This window comes from Gracilinanus agilis, chromosome 5, assembly GCF_016433145.1.
Source record: "Gracilinanus agilis isolate LMUSP501 chromosome 5, AgileGrace, whole genome shotgun sequence".
In the NCBI taxonomy this organism is placed as follows: Eukaryota; Metazoa; Chordata; class Mammalia; order Didelphimorphia; family Didelphidae; genus Gracilinanus; species Gracilinanus agilis.
In genome coordinates, this window is record NC_058134.1 from 108,477,702 (window position 1) to 108,493,417 (window position 15,716).

The following is a 15,716-nucleotide window of genomic DNA, read 5'->3' on the forward strand; positions in this document are numbered from 1 at the left end:
CATTTACAAAAGTGGTTTTGGAAGGGGAAAAGACCAAGAAATAAGGAACCCTGAGCCTAGGCAGCAGGCAAGGGATGGGCATTTCCATAGCTATCCTAAGTCTGGTGAGATCGGGTAGGGATCCAAGGTCCTAGAGTCTCTACTAAAAAATACCTGAGACACCAAATGGGAGAGAAGACCCAGGAGAAGTCATAGCAACTCCTGCCACCTGGGAAGCTTAAAACTACCTTTGGAGGCCACGGTTCATGGACACCTAACATCCTGATAAAAGTTCAATTCTGTTATTGTAGGAAACATCGTGGAATTATATCTAATCTAGCGCTTGCTAGTTGTGTTACTCTGGCCATATCTGTTATATGCTTTCTGCCTCCGTTCCTCCAAGTGTATAGATGGGGATAATAATACTTGCATCATTTATCTTTGCAGGTTGTTATGAGGAAAGTACTTTGTTGTCTTTTTTTCCCACTTAAATTAAATTTTATTTTTTTAATTACACTTAGAAACAATTCAAAAAAAAACCTTTGTCTTTCATCTTAGAATCGTAACTGTGTATTGATTCCATGGCAGAAGAGCAATTAGGGCTAGGCAATGGGGGTTAAGTGACTTGCCCAGGGTCACAGAGCTGAGGTGAGATTTGAACCCAGGACTTCCCGTCTCTGGCCACCTAGCTATACCCTAGAAACAATTTCTGACAATTGTTTTCTGACATTTTCTGATTCAGATTCTTGCTTTCTGTTCTTCTCCCAGTCTTCAAGACGTTAAATAGTCTGGTTTGAGTTATGCCAATGCCTTTATGCAATACATATATATATGGAAAGTATATTGTAAACTAAAGTGCTTAAGAGATATGAGTTGTTATTGTTATTATTTTAAAGAATATCCATGGTGCCTGGAACATGATAGGTATTTAATAAATGTTTACTGATTGATTGAGCCTATAAAGGATGATCTCATAGGGAATTATTTCCCCCCTTTCTTTCCATTTGTTGGATTATAAATCTAGATAGGAAGGGACCTCAGCTATCTTCTACTCTTAACACTCTCATTTTACAGATGTGGAAACTAAGGTTCAGAGAAGTTAAATAACTTGTCCAAAAGCCATGAGTACTAAAGGGTAGATGTGAGATTTGAACCCAGGTCCCCCAAATCTAAAACCTCAGTTTATGCCCTATTGTATTGCTTCTCGAGGATCTGCCCTAGAATTAGTTTCAGGTGTACACTTTCTGATTCAGGTTTCCAAAACCAGAAAGTAGCTATATCTCAAGTTAAAACTCTTCCATCAGGCAACACAATAAGAAGCAAAAGAGGAATTTTTTAAAGTTTCAGAAAGAAAGGGCCATATTGCAGCTTGAACCTGCAGCTCCCCTGTGTTTCCCTATCTTCTCTCTGAGCCCAGATCCTTTTGATTTTCTACTCCTAGGCTCATAGTCCAGGTTTCCTTAGAGACCAGGGCCAAGGTCAATGGTTATTTCTTCCAATGCTATGAATCCACTCCTGTGCCATAAAGAGCTGTTGTTTGAGGACTGGTACCTGTTGGAAATAGAACACTGTCATGCTCAGACCTCTTGATTTCCTGACTCTAAACCTGCTAACCAGGTCAGACTATGGTATGAAGGAAAATGACTTTTACATAGGCTTTGCTCTGTATTTGAATCCTAGTTGGGAATAATTTTCTCATCTCCTCAGAGAAGGGTCCCTTAGTCATATTTAATTCTCTTTGAAAATGAAGGATGAGGAGGCAGGTAGGTGGCTTAGTAGATTAAGTGCCAACTCTAGAAACTGGAAGTCTTGGGTACAAATCTGGCCTCAGACACTTATTTCCCAGCTCTGTGACCCTAGTTAAGTCACGTAAACCCCTATTACCTAGCCCTTATTGTTCTTCTTACTTGGAGTCATGATTCTCAGACAGAAGGCAAGGGTTTAAAAAAAGAGAGAAGTAATTGAGAATCCAAATGCCATGGGCAGCAGGCTTCCACCAGGATTTTCAATCCAGAAAAGTGTCATGAAGAAGGAAGGATTCTAACAAGCATAAATGATGAAAGAAAGATGGCTTGATAATATGTGAAGGGAGAGAAGGAATTAGAGATATATGGCACCCTTTGGGTCTCTTCCTTAGGTGGGAGAGGGTCCTTCTAGGCCAGTGGTTCCCAAAATTTTTTGGCCTACCGCCCCCTTTCCAGAAAAAATATTACTTAGCCCCCTGGAAATTAATTTTTAAAAAATTTTAATAGCAATTAATTGCTGCAGCACCCACCAGGGGACAGTGGTGCCCACTTTGGGAATCACTGTTCTAGGCAAAGGATCACTTGGCAAATTGAAAAAGGTGAAGAAAGAATTTTGATATATGGGAAAGCAGTGTCTCAGAAGTCAAAGGACCTAGTTTTAAGTCATTTTTTGGATACCATATGACGCTGGGCAAGGCCCTTAATCTCCCTGGATCTCAGTTTCCCCATCTGTAAAATGAGAGGATTTGATTAGATGGCCTTTGAAGACTCTTTCAGCCATAGATCTCTCAGCCAAAGATCTTTAATTTGGTCCATGATAGAATGGGGGAAAAGAGTATTTAGTGTGGAAGCCCTGAGGCTCATTTGAGCATGTGAAGTAAAAGATTTGTGTTGATTCTGTGTTTCGTTGGGGTGGGCAGAATTTAAGCAAGAGGATTTGAAGTAATTTAGACTTTTGAGGTTGAAGTATTTATCACTTCAAGTTCCCCCTCTTACCCTATTTGGGAGTGGGTAGGGGGTTAAAAAAAAAAAGAAAATTCAAGAGTTATCTGAGCTTCCTTTGTTCCATCATTTAAACACTCTCACAGCAAAATTCTCTAAGGGGCATTAGGTATGAAGCAGGTATACACAATTCTGTGCAGCAGACTGTGATTCATCACAGAAGTTAAGGCTTGCTCATTGATTCCAAGGGAAAAAGGAAATGGAATCTGCTATATTTATCTTCTAGAGTTTTACCTCCAGCTGGGGTGATGCTGGCCTCTTCCTGGAACCATCCCCAGAGATCCTGGCAGCTGACCTCAAAGGAGGTGCTATATGGGAGAGGCAATGGGAAAGTCAGATCATCTTTCATCCACTAAGGAGAAAGCTTAGATGCTAAGTTCCGTAACTTAGAGGACATTCTTAGAGATCCTTACTCAGCTCTCTGATTTGTCCTATTAACTTCTTTTTATCATAGGTATTGGGCAGCCTAGGGCATCTAGGTAGTGCAATGGATAGAGCACTAGGTTTGGAGTCAGGAAGACCTGGGTTCCAATTCAGCCTCAGATATTTATTAGTTGTGTGCCTCTGGGCAAGTTACTTAACCCTTCTTACCTCAGTTTCTTCATTATAAGATGGGCGGGAGAAGGAAATGGTAAATAGCTCCAGTACCTTTGCCAAGAAAACCCCAAATGGGGTCATAGAGAGTTGGACACAACTGAACAATGACATTGGTCAGCCTTCCTTCTCCCAGGATATGCTGATTTAAATATTTATTAGTCCTTCATAATTAGGTTTACCATTTCCTAATCAACAGATGTCTACACTAGGGTTTCTAAGTTCTTATATGGATGCACTGGACAACAAGTGCTAGGAGGCAGGCACCGGATCTAGGCCATTCTTGAATGCTATGACATCTAGCAAGTCATGCATTAAATATATTATGATGATGATGACAGATACACATTAGGATCATAGATTTAGAGGCCAAAGAGGCTTTATAAGTGGCTTTCTTAGAAACTGAGAAACCCCGAATAGGTACAGTCATGCACCTTTTCATTAGTGCATCATCCTTCCATTGGAATACCACTCATACACAAAGACATTCTCTCTTCCTTTCTTCCCTACCTCCCCTTCTCCTTCTTTCTCCCAGGGACATGATGTTTCTGTAGCTAAAAGCTCCGGGTTACTCTTGGCCATGTCTACCTCTTTCCCTGGTTGCCTCCCCCTGCTACGCCCTCCGAAAGACTAAAGCACATACTGTACATAAATGCATATCTACCAAGAGACTCATAGACAAATACTCTCAAAAGAGCAAACGAGAAGATCGATGAAAGGATATTTGGTTTGTCAAGTGGGAAAAGAATATATAGATGGGGGTGAGGTGAGGGAGAAAGTTAAATCTGGCAGGGAGAGCCTAGGTAAATAGCAGAAAGGCAGAGCTTTGGTGAAGTAACCATAGGTTTAATAAAGTGCATTTTTTTCTTTCTGCTGTTAGCTTTTTGTAAGAGGAGAAAATCAACACTGGGTTTCCTTATTTTCCTTCTACCAATCCCTAGTGAATGCATTCTACCTCTCCATCCTGAATCCTTCCCCCCACATAAGCAGACACATCCACTTAAAACACACAACGTAATCTTTTTTTATTTAATTGTTTAATCAGTTTACATTCCACAACTGACAGATTATTTATTTTTATTTTTCCATGAACAAGTCATTTAATTAATTACCAGACACTTTTTTTTTCTTCAGTCGATGAAAATACAATATTTCTGCCAATTGAAAAAGAAAATTGCAAGATGCAGTCAGTCTGTTTTTCGGTGAAGTCCCAAAATGCTCTCTTCTTCCTCAGTCCTTTCAAAGTCGCAGGAACCTGACAATTTCCCTTTTCATTCCCCCCCCTCCCACTTCCCTGTTAAATTTACTTTTCAGTATATCACAATAATTTAAAATCTGGTTCTGATCATCTTTCCTGTTAATTAATTACGAGAAGGAACAGACAGTACAATAGATCTGATAAGATGTTGCATTCTTGGTAAGATTAAACAACACATTTATTCACATCATATCAGAACAAATTAACATAATATTTAATCTTATTTTAGCACCAATAACCACAGGAATTTGCTATCTCTAAGGATAGCAGAGATGTTGGAATCCTGCAGGACACACCACTCCTCATCTACCCAATCAGAAAGCACTATGCAAATAAAAGGAAAGGTAAGTAATTTTGTATTGGCTGAGCAATATTCTGGTGGGCTATAAATATTCCAGGTGTTTGAGTGTTTTGCCAGTTATAGCTTCAGTCTCATGACTATGTATAAAAAATACCGAACCCACTCATTTTCTTCCTATCTGAAATACAAGGTGTAGAATGCTATATTTTAAATTGTACCTTCTCAAACTGCTTCTTTGAAATGCTATGGGTACACCCAGGTGGTTAGTTCTATTTTATTCCCCATCCTTGGTCTGCTGACCCCCTGCTTATCTTTTCCCTGAACATTGGAGTCTCCCTTCAGAAGGAGGGTCTCCATGCATAGTGGGGAGATAGTGGACCGCAGCCTGAAGCCCAATGTAAATATGTCGCATATAGATAATAGCTGCAAAGCTGTTGTCAGAACCCAGGAGACCCAAATTGCTAATAATCACCGCTCATCCCTAACCATCTCCTTTTACCATTTGGATTTAAGGCAAAAGTCCTGAACCTAACAGATCGGGGGAATCAAGGACTACATCAACAGCTTCAGCTTTGACACTGTTGGTAGAGATGATGGCAGCAGAGTTTGATGGCCAGATTCTCAGTGTTTGCTCCAGGGGAGGCTTATTTCTCCATATGTAACAGGACACATACTTGGGAAAGAAAGAGGGAGCGATGCTACTCTGGTTAAGAAAACACCCTTTGGCCTTTAGAGTCCTGTGGATGGCTGAGGGAAATGGCTTCTGGCTGTCATTCAGTGCGAGGGAGGAAAGTGAGGTCTCATCACTGTCCTCCCGGCTTGCAACGGGAATGAGCACCCATGCCCACACTGCTAGCTGAGATGGGAAGCCTGCCTGAAATTCCAGCCCCTGCAGAAGACTTACGTGGTGCTGGCCCAGACGTCACTCCTAAATCTAAGCTCGTGTTTACCTCCTTCCTTAGCCAGCTGTGAAGGAAACAGAGTGACTCAGCTGGGGTGAGAATACCCATCAGTCAAAAAAGAAAGTATAAACAGATTCTCAGGAGAATCCATAATCTGCTAGCTGAGGACTCATTGATACTGAATGTCTTTAAAGCAAAAGATTGTGAAGGAGAGTTTGAAGGCAGAGAAGTTTGGGTTATTTGCCAATTCAGTTGTATCCTCCTGCCCCAGGGCCACTTGTCTTCTCTTCAGTCTTGGAGATGGGCACTGCCAGCTTAATATCTGTCTCCCCCCCCAACCTCCACATTTATTGGTGCCTAACAGATGTCCCCTCTGACCATCTTTTCCCCTCTGCCACTGCTAAATACTGAGTCAAGCAAGGTTGAGGAGCATTCCTAATCTGATTCCTTCTTTTCCTCCCCCCCAAACTAACACCCTTTTAAAGGGCTCCCAGTTCTATTTCATGCCTCCCCACCTCAACCCAAACAGTTGTTGATGAAGCTCTCTGTCCCCATCCCAAACCCCTTTTCATGAGCAAGCATTCTTTTTTAGGTTAACACTATTTACTGAGCTTCTTGTTTTATTTAAACCACTGAGCTCTCTCTTTCCCTGGGGGCAGAAATGTGTCCAAAGTGGGTGGGGAAAGACATCTCAGAATGAAATGGTAGATAAAAGACTTTGGATCTAGAGTATAAACTGGCTGTTAGCTTGAAGTTCCTGACTAGGGAGATAGGACAAGGAAGTGAGACAGAAGCAAGGGTAACACTCTGAATTAAGCTCAGTGCCAAGAGGAAATATTGGCACAGGCTGGTGGCATCTCACCTAGGAAGAGCAGCATAGTAGGTAGCAAGAACTAGACAATACTACATACTTAGTATTTCAAGGTGCCCTGGAAGTCCGTGGGGCAGAGAAGGAAATGGAGGCCTGGTGAAGTAAAGTAACTCATCCAAAGCCCCTGAGCAAATATGTGACAAAGCTATGGATGGAATTCCCAAAGCTTAATTTTGAGACTACTGTGCTAAACCTCATCCTGCCAATTTCTGTTGGTTTTGCCATTTGGAAAATGTGTTTTATTTGGAATTGAGAACCTTTGGGGACAATTTTCATAGCTGATGATTAACTTCTTGAAAAGTAGCCAGAAGAGAAATAGAAAGGCATTGTGGTTTAGTGGAAAAAGCCTTGGCCTGAAGACCTGGGTTTTAGTCCTGGCTTTTCCACCAATGGGGTGATGTGGGTTTTTACTTCCTGGGGTCTTAGTTTCCAAATCTATAAAATGAAGAATTTGAATTACATGAACTTCAAGGTCTCTGTAAGTCTTATAAACCCAAGACTTTGATGACATGGGGATGAATGATTTCGCCCTCCCTTTAACCTGAAATGAGGTAGGGAAAGAAAAAAAGAAGAAACCAGTGACATGATTTCTGGGTAGCCTTCACAGTTTTCCAGAAAGTTAAAGGCTATCTTTATATTTTACTGATCCTCTACTTCCTTACTCTTTCTTTTCTTTTTTTTTTTTCAATTTCTAGTTAATTTTTTGTTGCACATTTTTTTAAAACAGATATCTTGGACAGTAAAATAGTCACATTGTGGACAGGGCAAGAAGCAGTATGAAAATGAATTAATGAAAGCTCTTCTCTTTACAGGAAACACACCAACACACTCACATGAAAACATACATTCAGAAAACGAAACACACAGGCTAGAAAGGGTCTACAGTTGACTTCTAAAGGAAAAGGAAAGGTGTAATAGGAAGGAGAAAGAGAGGAAAAAATGGGAGAAAGAGAGGAGAAAGAAGCACAGAGCATCTCAAGATGAATCACCCACTCATTTGGAATGAAATAGCTTAGCTGAAAGGTCAGTAGGATGGTTTTTTGAGACCTTGTGTTCAATTCCTATTCAAACTTAGTTATCCATACTGAAAAACTATCCTACCAGGAGGGGAGTAGGCTCCCCATTTTCAGTTGTTTTATAACCTAGGCATCCCTCCACGTGATCCCATTATTCCAGACCCCAATGCTGCTACGAAGAGAAAAGTCAGAGATCCATATTTTTGAAGGATGCTAGTATTCGGTTTAGTTTTTTGAAGTTAGCTGTCCTCTGAATTTACCATAGTGAATACATTTTCCCCAAAACTGCTGTGGACTCCCCATGAGGATCCCATCTTCTCGAGGATGTAATTCTCCACATCAGACAAGCCCGCCTGCTGGGAGTCTCCATTTCAGCTCAAAAAGAAGTGTATGACTCCTTAAAACATATCTTTTCTTAAAGCTGAAAAAGGAATTAAGTAAAATTTTCTTGAACATTGTTTTTTCTCTCATGTGCAGCAAACTGGGAAGGGTTGCAGAATGGACACTGTTAAAAGCTAATTGTTCTAGCTCATATATGCTAATTGCCCCCATATGGTCAGCTCTATTCTGCCATCTCTAGGGACAAATAAGAGGAAAATGACTCAAATTGACCTATGCAGGATTGGCATTAGAAATAAGGGTGGGGGGCAGGGGCCTGGAAGGGGTGACTGAAGGTTATGGGATCTCCTTCTCTGGAGGGATTTAAAAATAGAATAGATTCTCCTTTGCCCAGAATATTAGGTACAGTTTTACTGAAGGGGGTAGCTGGAAGGAAGGGGCACTTCAAAGTCCCCTGTAAATTCTTGTATCATATATACTTGGAGAGAGACAGCATATTGAATGAGATAAGGACCCAATCTCAAAACCATGAAGATCTGGGTTCAAGGACCACTGCTGACAAACAGGGGCTGCCTGGCACTAGGCAAATCACTTATCCTCCTTATCCTCTCAATGGCCTCCAGCAATTCTAATGAAATTTGAAAAGAAGGTTCTGATCTGAATTGACAGAGGGAGTTTCCTCATCTGGCAGTTCCCAAGATCATTGAAATCACAGGGATTTAGTGGGGCTTTGTAATAACTAGAGGGGAAGAGCGATGACTTTGAATGTTCCTGTCTCAGGACGAATGGAACAATGTATCATTGGAATGACACGTCGTATTTGCAAGTGCTTTACTCTCATTTTTCCTTCTCTGTCATCCTCGTGATGCTATGAGCTGAAGTGGAATTTTATGTCTATTTTATAGATAAGGAAGCTTAAAGATGGAAAGGGGAAAGTAAGCTGGCCAAAGTTCAAATATATATTTTTCTCTGTGGCTTAACTTTGGCCTCAGTGGCCTTCCATCTATAATTAGATTGAGGTACCACCAAAAAAACCCACAAAAAAAAAAACCAGAAAAAGGGTTCACCAAGCTTTCTTCCAGCTGTGTCAGTGGCCACATCATCAAACTCTTAGTGCCTCAGTTATCATTTGTCTAGGTTCAACTTGCTCAAATGATTGGAGCATTATGGTAATAATGCCCAAATTATAGGAAAGAATTACAGCACCGGATCTATAACTGGATATAAAAGGATAAGTTTCATCTAGTTCAATTCTCATTTTACAGATAAGAAAACTGAGGCTCAGAGAAAGGAAACGATCCTCCTAAGGTCATATAGATAAATAAGCAGAAGAGCTAAGGTCTGAACCCAAGTTTTCTGACTCCAAATGTGAGGGTCTCTCCCCACAAAGTGCTACACTGTTTTACAGTGGGTTTCATTGTTGTATGGACCAGTTAGCTTTCCCTGACTCAACTATTCTATAATTATAGAATGTGTTCTTAACTTGGACTCATCCCTAGATGTATGTATAATATTGGTAAGGTCAGAGATATTGAGTGATCATAGACTCGCAGGAATTTAGGGTCAGGAAAGATCTTAGAGACCATTTAGTTCAGCCCTCTATTTTTACAGCCCAGAGAAGATCAATACAAATCATAACTATTATTGGGGGGAAATTTTTTAAAAACTAAGAAGTTAGTGGTGATATCTGTAAAAAGCAAACTGCAGAAGTCATCTATCTATTAGAGATGTTAATATGGCACCATCATAGGGACCATCACTTAAGTGATGATGTCAAAGAACAGTTCTGTAGGTTTTCCAGGGTATCCAGGTAGACATTATAGGGTAGTGGCAAGAAAACTGAGCTAAAAGTGGGGAGAAACATCTAGGGCAGGTTCTTCTGCTAACCTTGAACAAGAGTGACCTTGAATATGTCCCTTCACATTTCTGGGACTGTTTTGCTCTTTTGTAAAATTAGAGAGTTGGGCCAGGTGATCTCTAAGGTGCCTTCTAGACTTGATGTTCTATAATTCTACTAGTCTACTCATAGAGTTCTCCTATAAGGTAATTGTATAGTTTGTTCTTCTTGATCACGTTTCTAGGTAAGGATATGTTATGTGCTTCTTCTGGAAAATAAAACAGGGCCAGCCCTACCTAGGCAGAACTGTGAGGCAAGCTTGCCTCCTTTAGCCTTTCTGCAATTTAAGGCTCCTATCTAACATAGGACTACTGCCTACTTGCTTTGTGTCTCTCATATCAAAATCTGCTCAAATTCCTTTACATTAAGGTATAAATGATTGGTAATAGCTTAATGGACTGCATTTCTCAAGTTATTCTACCCAGTGAAGTTTATGGTACCCACAAATAGGGAAAATCATCCAAGACTAGGAACCTTTCTCTAGTTCCTACAAACCCATTCTTGAGGTGGCGAATTGTTTATTTTCTAAAGAGGTGGGTCCCATTGCTAAATTTCCTTAGATTTCATACACTTTCTGGCTGCTGCTTCTGCTACTGTTGCTGCTGCTGCTGCTATGTACCTTTATAGAAAATGGAATTTTTTCCAGATCTCTGGGTTGTTCATTCCAGACAAAGCTGAATAAAAATAGCCAGCCTCCCCTAACCATCTGTGTGTTTCATCTAGAGTTAGGTATTCTAAGTGACTCCTTTGGGGACAAATTTGAAACATCCCTAACATGCCACCACTGGAAAAAAATCCTGAAACCAAGAACTCTCTTTTCTTCTTGTTCTTGGTTTCTTCTAACTTTTTCAATGCTCCTCTTTGTCCATTGCCTTCCTCCCCCAGTGCCTACTCCATCTTCCCTTATGCATGACATTCAGGAGACCTTCTGGAGAACTAACTTCCTATTCTTGGATATAGAAGGAGTTTCCCAAGAACTCTTAGGGGGTGAGAGAGAGAGAGAGAGAGAGAGAGAGAGAGAGAGAGAGAGAGAGAGAGAGAGAAAGAGAGAGAGAGAGAGGTAATGCAGTTATTAGGAGCAGAAATATACTATTCCATGGGGACAAAGAATGGTCATATTTTAAAGTAAAGATACTGAAATATGTGTATTTGAAATGAGTGCGCTCCCCTTCAAAACATATTTGAGAGCTCATATACTTATTCCAGTGGAGAGGAAGTATGAAGGGGAATAGAGTGTTGGAATTAGAAGACCTGGGTTCAAAGAGATTTGAATTTCTGGTCTATTTGTTTAAAAATTATTCATCTTATTTTATAATCATATCTCTCATACTGCCTGAATGAGAAAGAAGCATTCTATTTGCTGACAGTGGGGGGGGGGAGTGGAACATGGAAGGTATGAATCAATTATTTCTATCTGTATCATAACCTCTTCTCAATTTCATCACCAGCCTTTGATGGTGAAGCCTTCTATATGACCACTGAGATATTTAAGTATGTGTACTAATGGGAATTTCTATGGAAACACAACTAAAACCTTGGCTTCCAAAACAAACTAAGAAGTATATCAAAATTTTACAAGAGGATGACCCACATGACTTCCATTTTATTCTTTAAGAGTCCTGAAAATCTTCTAATTACTGAAAAATCTTTTTGTGGGAAGAGAAGGCAGAAGGTAAATCTAACAATTTTTGAGAGAAGCGATTTATTCTACCGATCTGAATTCAACTTAATGGTACCCCACCTGAGGATTAAACATCTTGGGCTATCCCTACATCAGAATTGCTGTGTGTTGGGCTTTTAGGTTTAGATCTCTGGATTGTAACTGCCTATGCTTACTAAAAAGGGCAAGAGCTTGCATCTGAGAGTGGCCTCTCAAAAAAGCCCCTGATGATTAGCAAAGTCAAGACAAACTTTTTTGGACAGTGTCTCCCACTATCTAGGAATGAGTATGTTCAAATGACACGGTTAATTTTGATGCTGATGAAATTCCTGGCAAAGAAAGGATTAGCTTTAATTTTTAATAATGCCATTTCAGGGGCACATGTAACAGTTTGGTAATTAATGGCACCCCAGAAAATGGCTCTGAGGATACATAAGAACGTAGGTAGCTATGGTGGTAGTGGTAGGGGGTTTCCATTGGGACTAGTTTCCCTAAATAAGTATGATGTCCCATTAAAGCCCCTGTGTGATAACTACCTTGTTCTAGGATCTGATATTCAAGGAACTGAAATAGTAACACCTGACAGGTGAACTGGAGATATGGAAGAGTTGGATAGGAGAGAGGTCCATTTTATGAGCATTTCCCTTTAAAAATTCAGAGTGGTATTGGGGAAGGCGAGAAATGGAATTACCTCATTGTTTCTAAGGGAATGAATTGGCTTCTTTGGCCTTCCTAAGGAGGACTTGATAAATGATTACTGACTGATGTTTCTGGGAATTATGAAGCACAGGGAAATAAAATGGAAAGAGAACCTTTTCCTACCAAAACTAGGAAAGGAGAGAAAATAAGGAAGAGGGTCAAAAACAGTCAAAATAGTTCTTTAATCCTCTTATATGATAATATAAGTGTCAGAAAACTTCTAGGAAGGAAAGAAACAGGAGATAAAGCTGTCCCTACACTGTGCCAGCATCTCATGGTAAATCCATATGTACTTCATCTTCATTCAGTGTCAAACAACTGTAAAGGATCTGGGGACTCTCCCTGGGGAGATTTAGGAGAGGGTACTGACCCCAAATCTCTCTGGGAAACTGGGGTCTTAGGCTAGGGATTTGGAGGAAGGAAATTCTGGTCCCAAGGTGTCAACCAAAGTACAAACTAATCTGACTAGGTTTGAGATTGTTCTTACAACTTCTGTAGTGTTTAATTCAGGTGACTGGAGTCTGGTCATTTAATCCTCCTGTGGGCCAGATACACTTGCTCTGATCTGTGACAACAGTCTTTTCTCCTAATCCTGGCCAGCTGTGTGTGTGCTTTAACAAGCAACTTCAGGTAAGAAAGACTCTGAATGCATCAAGGCAACTCCATCCCCATATTTGAAAAGACACTGGCTGGAAGTTGGAGGTAGCCTTGTCTATTAAGGACTGCACAGGTGGAGAGAACTGTCCAGAAGAGACTGGTTTCCTGGTCTCTAGGAGCCCATAACACATTTGAGAAGCATTCAGGTCTTGAAAAGTCTAAAGCTGAGGGCTTTAATGAAGAGTTTCAAAATTTATTCCAAAGCTCTAGGCTTCCACCAGCCTCCAGAAAGCATTTTAATAAAGCAGAAAACCTCTTAACGATATAAAATAAATAAGAAGGAAAAAACAATGGTATTTCTAGGGGCCAGAAACCAAAGATTTGATAACTTTTTAAAAAAATGCAATGAATTACCTGCACCAAGTTGCCACCATCTGGAAATTTTCCATTTACTCAAGGAGCTGGAGTTTGGCTTTCGAAACTCTTTAGGCACAGGCAAACCCCCTTCCCCAAAGGAAGGCTTCCAAGCATACATGTGGATATGGCCATTTGCCCACCTCTACCTCAGAACAACATTTCTTCCCCAAGGGGGGAATGAAGGCAAAATGGCTCTCAATCTGAGATACTTCTCTGCACTCCTCCTCATGCCCAAAGAGGCATTTATGCCTTTCCCCTTAGGAGGAAATCATACTCTTCAAAGTTTAAAAAAAAATCATTTCATTTCCCTATAATTCTAAAAACTGCAGGTTTTCCTGATAACTTTCTCTTTCCTGTAGAATAAATCCACCATTTAAAAAATAATTCTTATCCTGGTTATATGTTAACAACAGTCATGATTATACATAGACACCTCTCCCCATCCCTCCCCCACATTCCTATAGCCACAAAGATCCCCTTTATATATGATAACATCTGTCCCAAGTTACTTAACCCCACTGGGTCTCAGTTTCCTCATCTATAAAAATGAGGGGATTGGAATAGATGATTTCTAGGGTTCCTTCCAGCTGTATTTCTATGAAGCTAATTTTGAGAAGCCCTGACATAGACACATTCTCACCTGCATCCAACTACACACATACACACATGTACACTCCACATACATAGATACGTACATCCAGGGTATACCCCCACAGATAAATGCACACCAGGATACCACACAGAAAACTCCATACACGCACACGCTCAAAAAAGTAGCATGTCTTGAGAGAGTTGAGAAGATGGGTGACTTGGTAGGTAGAGGCAGAGTGGATTGGGTGAAGAGTCAGGAAGTGAAGAAAAGGTGAAGAAGGGAATATAAGTGGATAGAGGAGAGGCTTATTGGTTGGCAAGCGATCCACAGGATATTCATTTAGCAAAACATCACATTTACACAGGTTTGCTATTTACTTCATCCTTCCTACGCAGCGACCCCCTCTTAAGGATTCTCTCCTTTATCTCACAGATGTCCAATTGCATAGCTCATAGCACTCTATACATAGTGGACTCTGCTAAGTGTTCCTTTCTTAATTTCTTGGGCAGACTCCTAATCCCACAGCTTCATGCCTGCTTTGCTCACTTTCTGGTTCCTCTAGCTACTCCAATGCTTATTTGCTCAAATCAATCCCAAGATTCTTTGGTGGATTTATCATTCCTCCACTTGGGTGTCAGCAACTAAGACAGATACTCTGGGATTCACGACCTTGAAGATTAGAAAGAAAAGGAAGAAGAGCAGGGAGGAAGGGAGGGAAAGAGAGGGATAGATGGGAAGAGTAAGAAGTTCTGGGTTGATTTACAACAATATCATACAAACTTGAGCCCATGGAAAATGGATTCTTTCTCCACACATGACCTATCTTCTTTCATCTTTTCGGAGAGTGAACTGATACAGAAGGGAGGAGATACCCAATGAAACAGGAGTTATCATTGATGGGGAATAGTAGAAAGGTTTTATGTAGCATATTTCAACCAAAAGCCCCATTCTTTCTTCCTCCCAATCTTTGTTCCCTTTTCTCCTTCTGTAATGGCTTTTTGCCCAGCTGTGTCTTGAACTTCCAAAATTAAGAGGACTACTCCCACAGAGTCCCCAATAATGTGCAGAACCACAGGGTTCCTTATCTGAATGGTTCTCTTGATTCTGCCATCTGGAATTTTGAGCTGTTTTAAAAATAATAGAAAAACTGAAATCAATTGATAACACCTCAGTAATACATATACACACATGCACATACACACACTCTCTCACATTTTCCCCCCAACTCCAATAACCCCCAGTTGCAGAATTGGCACCCATATAAGAGTTCGCCTTCTCACCTACTTTTTTCCATGCCCCTCTGCCTGGGCCAAGATATCAGCATAATTGATAAACAACAGTCACACCATAATATTTCAGTTTTAAAAGGAAAAAAAAAGAAAACCATCCAAAAAAAAGTTATCCACACACATGTATCACAGCATTGCTCAAAGGCCCCTGACTGCCCAGGGGAAGGGGGTGGGGGCAGGGCAGCCTCTGTTTGACCTGGATGTAAGGCAGCTGGAAGATAAGACTGGGTTGTCCGAGCAGCCACTGAAGTGTCCTCATATTGATGCAGATTTCATCTCTCAGGCTTGTTGGTCTCTTCCCCCTTCCCCTCCCCCTCCTTTGTCCATCCAAAAGTTTGGCAAGCAAAGAGAAAACTTCCATCCCAGTTTATTTTCTCTTCGAATTCTTGTGTGTAGCTGGTGGGGCAGTTGGGGAATAAGATCAGGAGCATTGGGAGAAGAAGATGGTTTTGAAAATGGCCTCGAAGAGTTGGTTACATTCTACAGAGATGAACTAGGGGTTTTGTTTCTTTGCGTTAATATTGGTGGGTGGTGGGTTCTTCTCTTGTTGGTCCAATG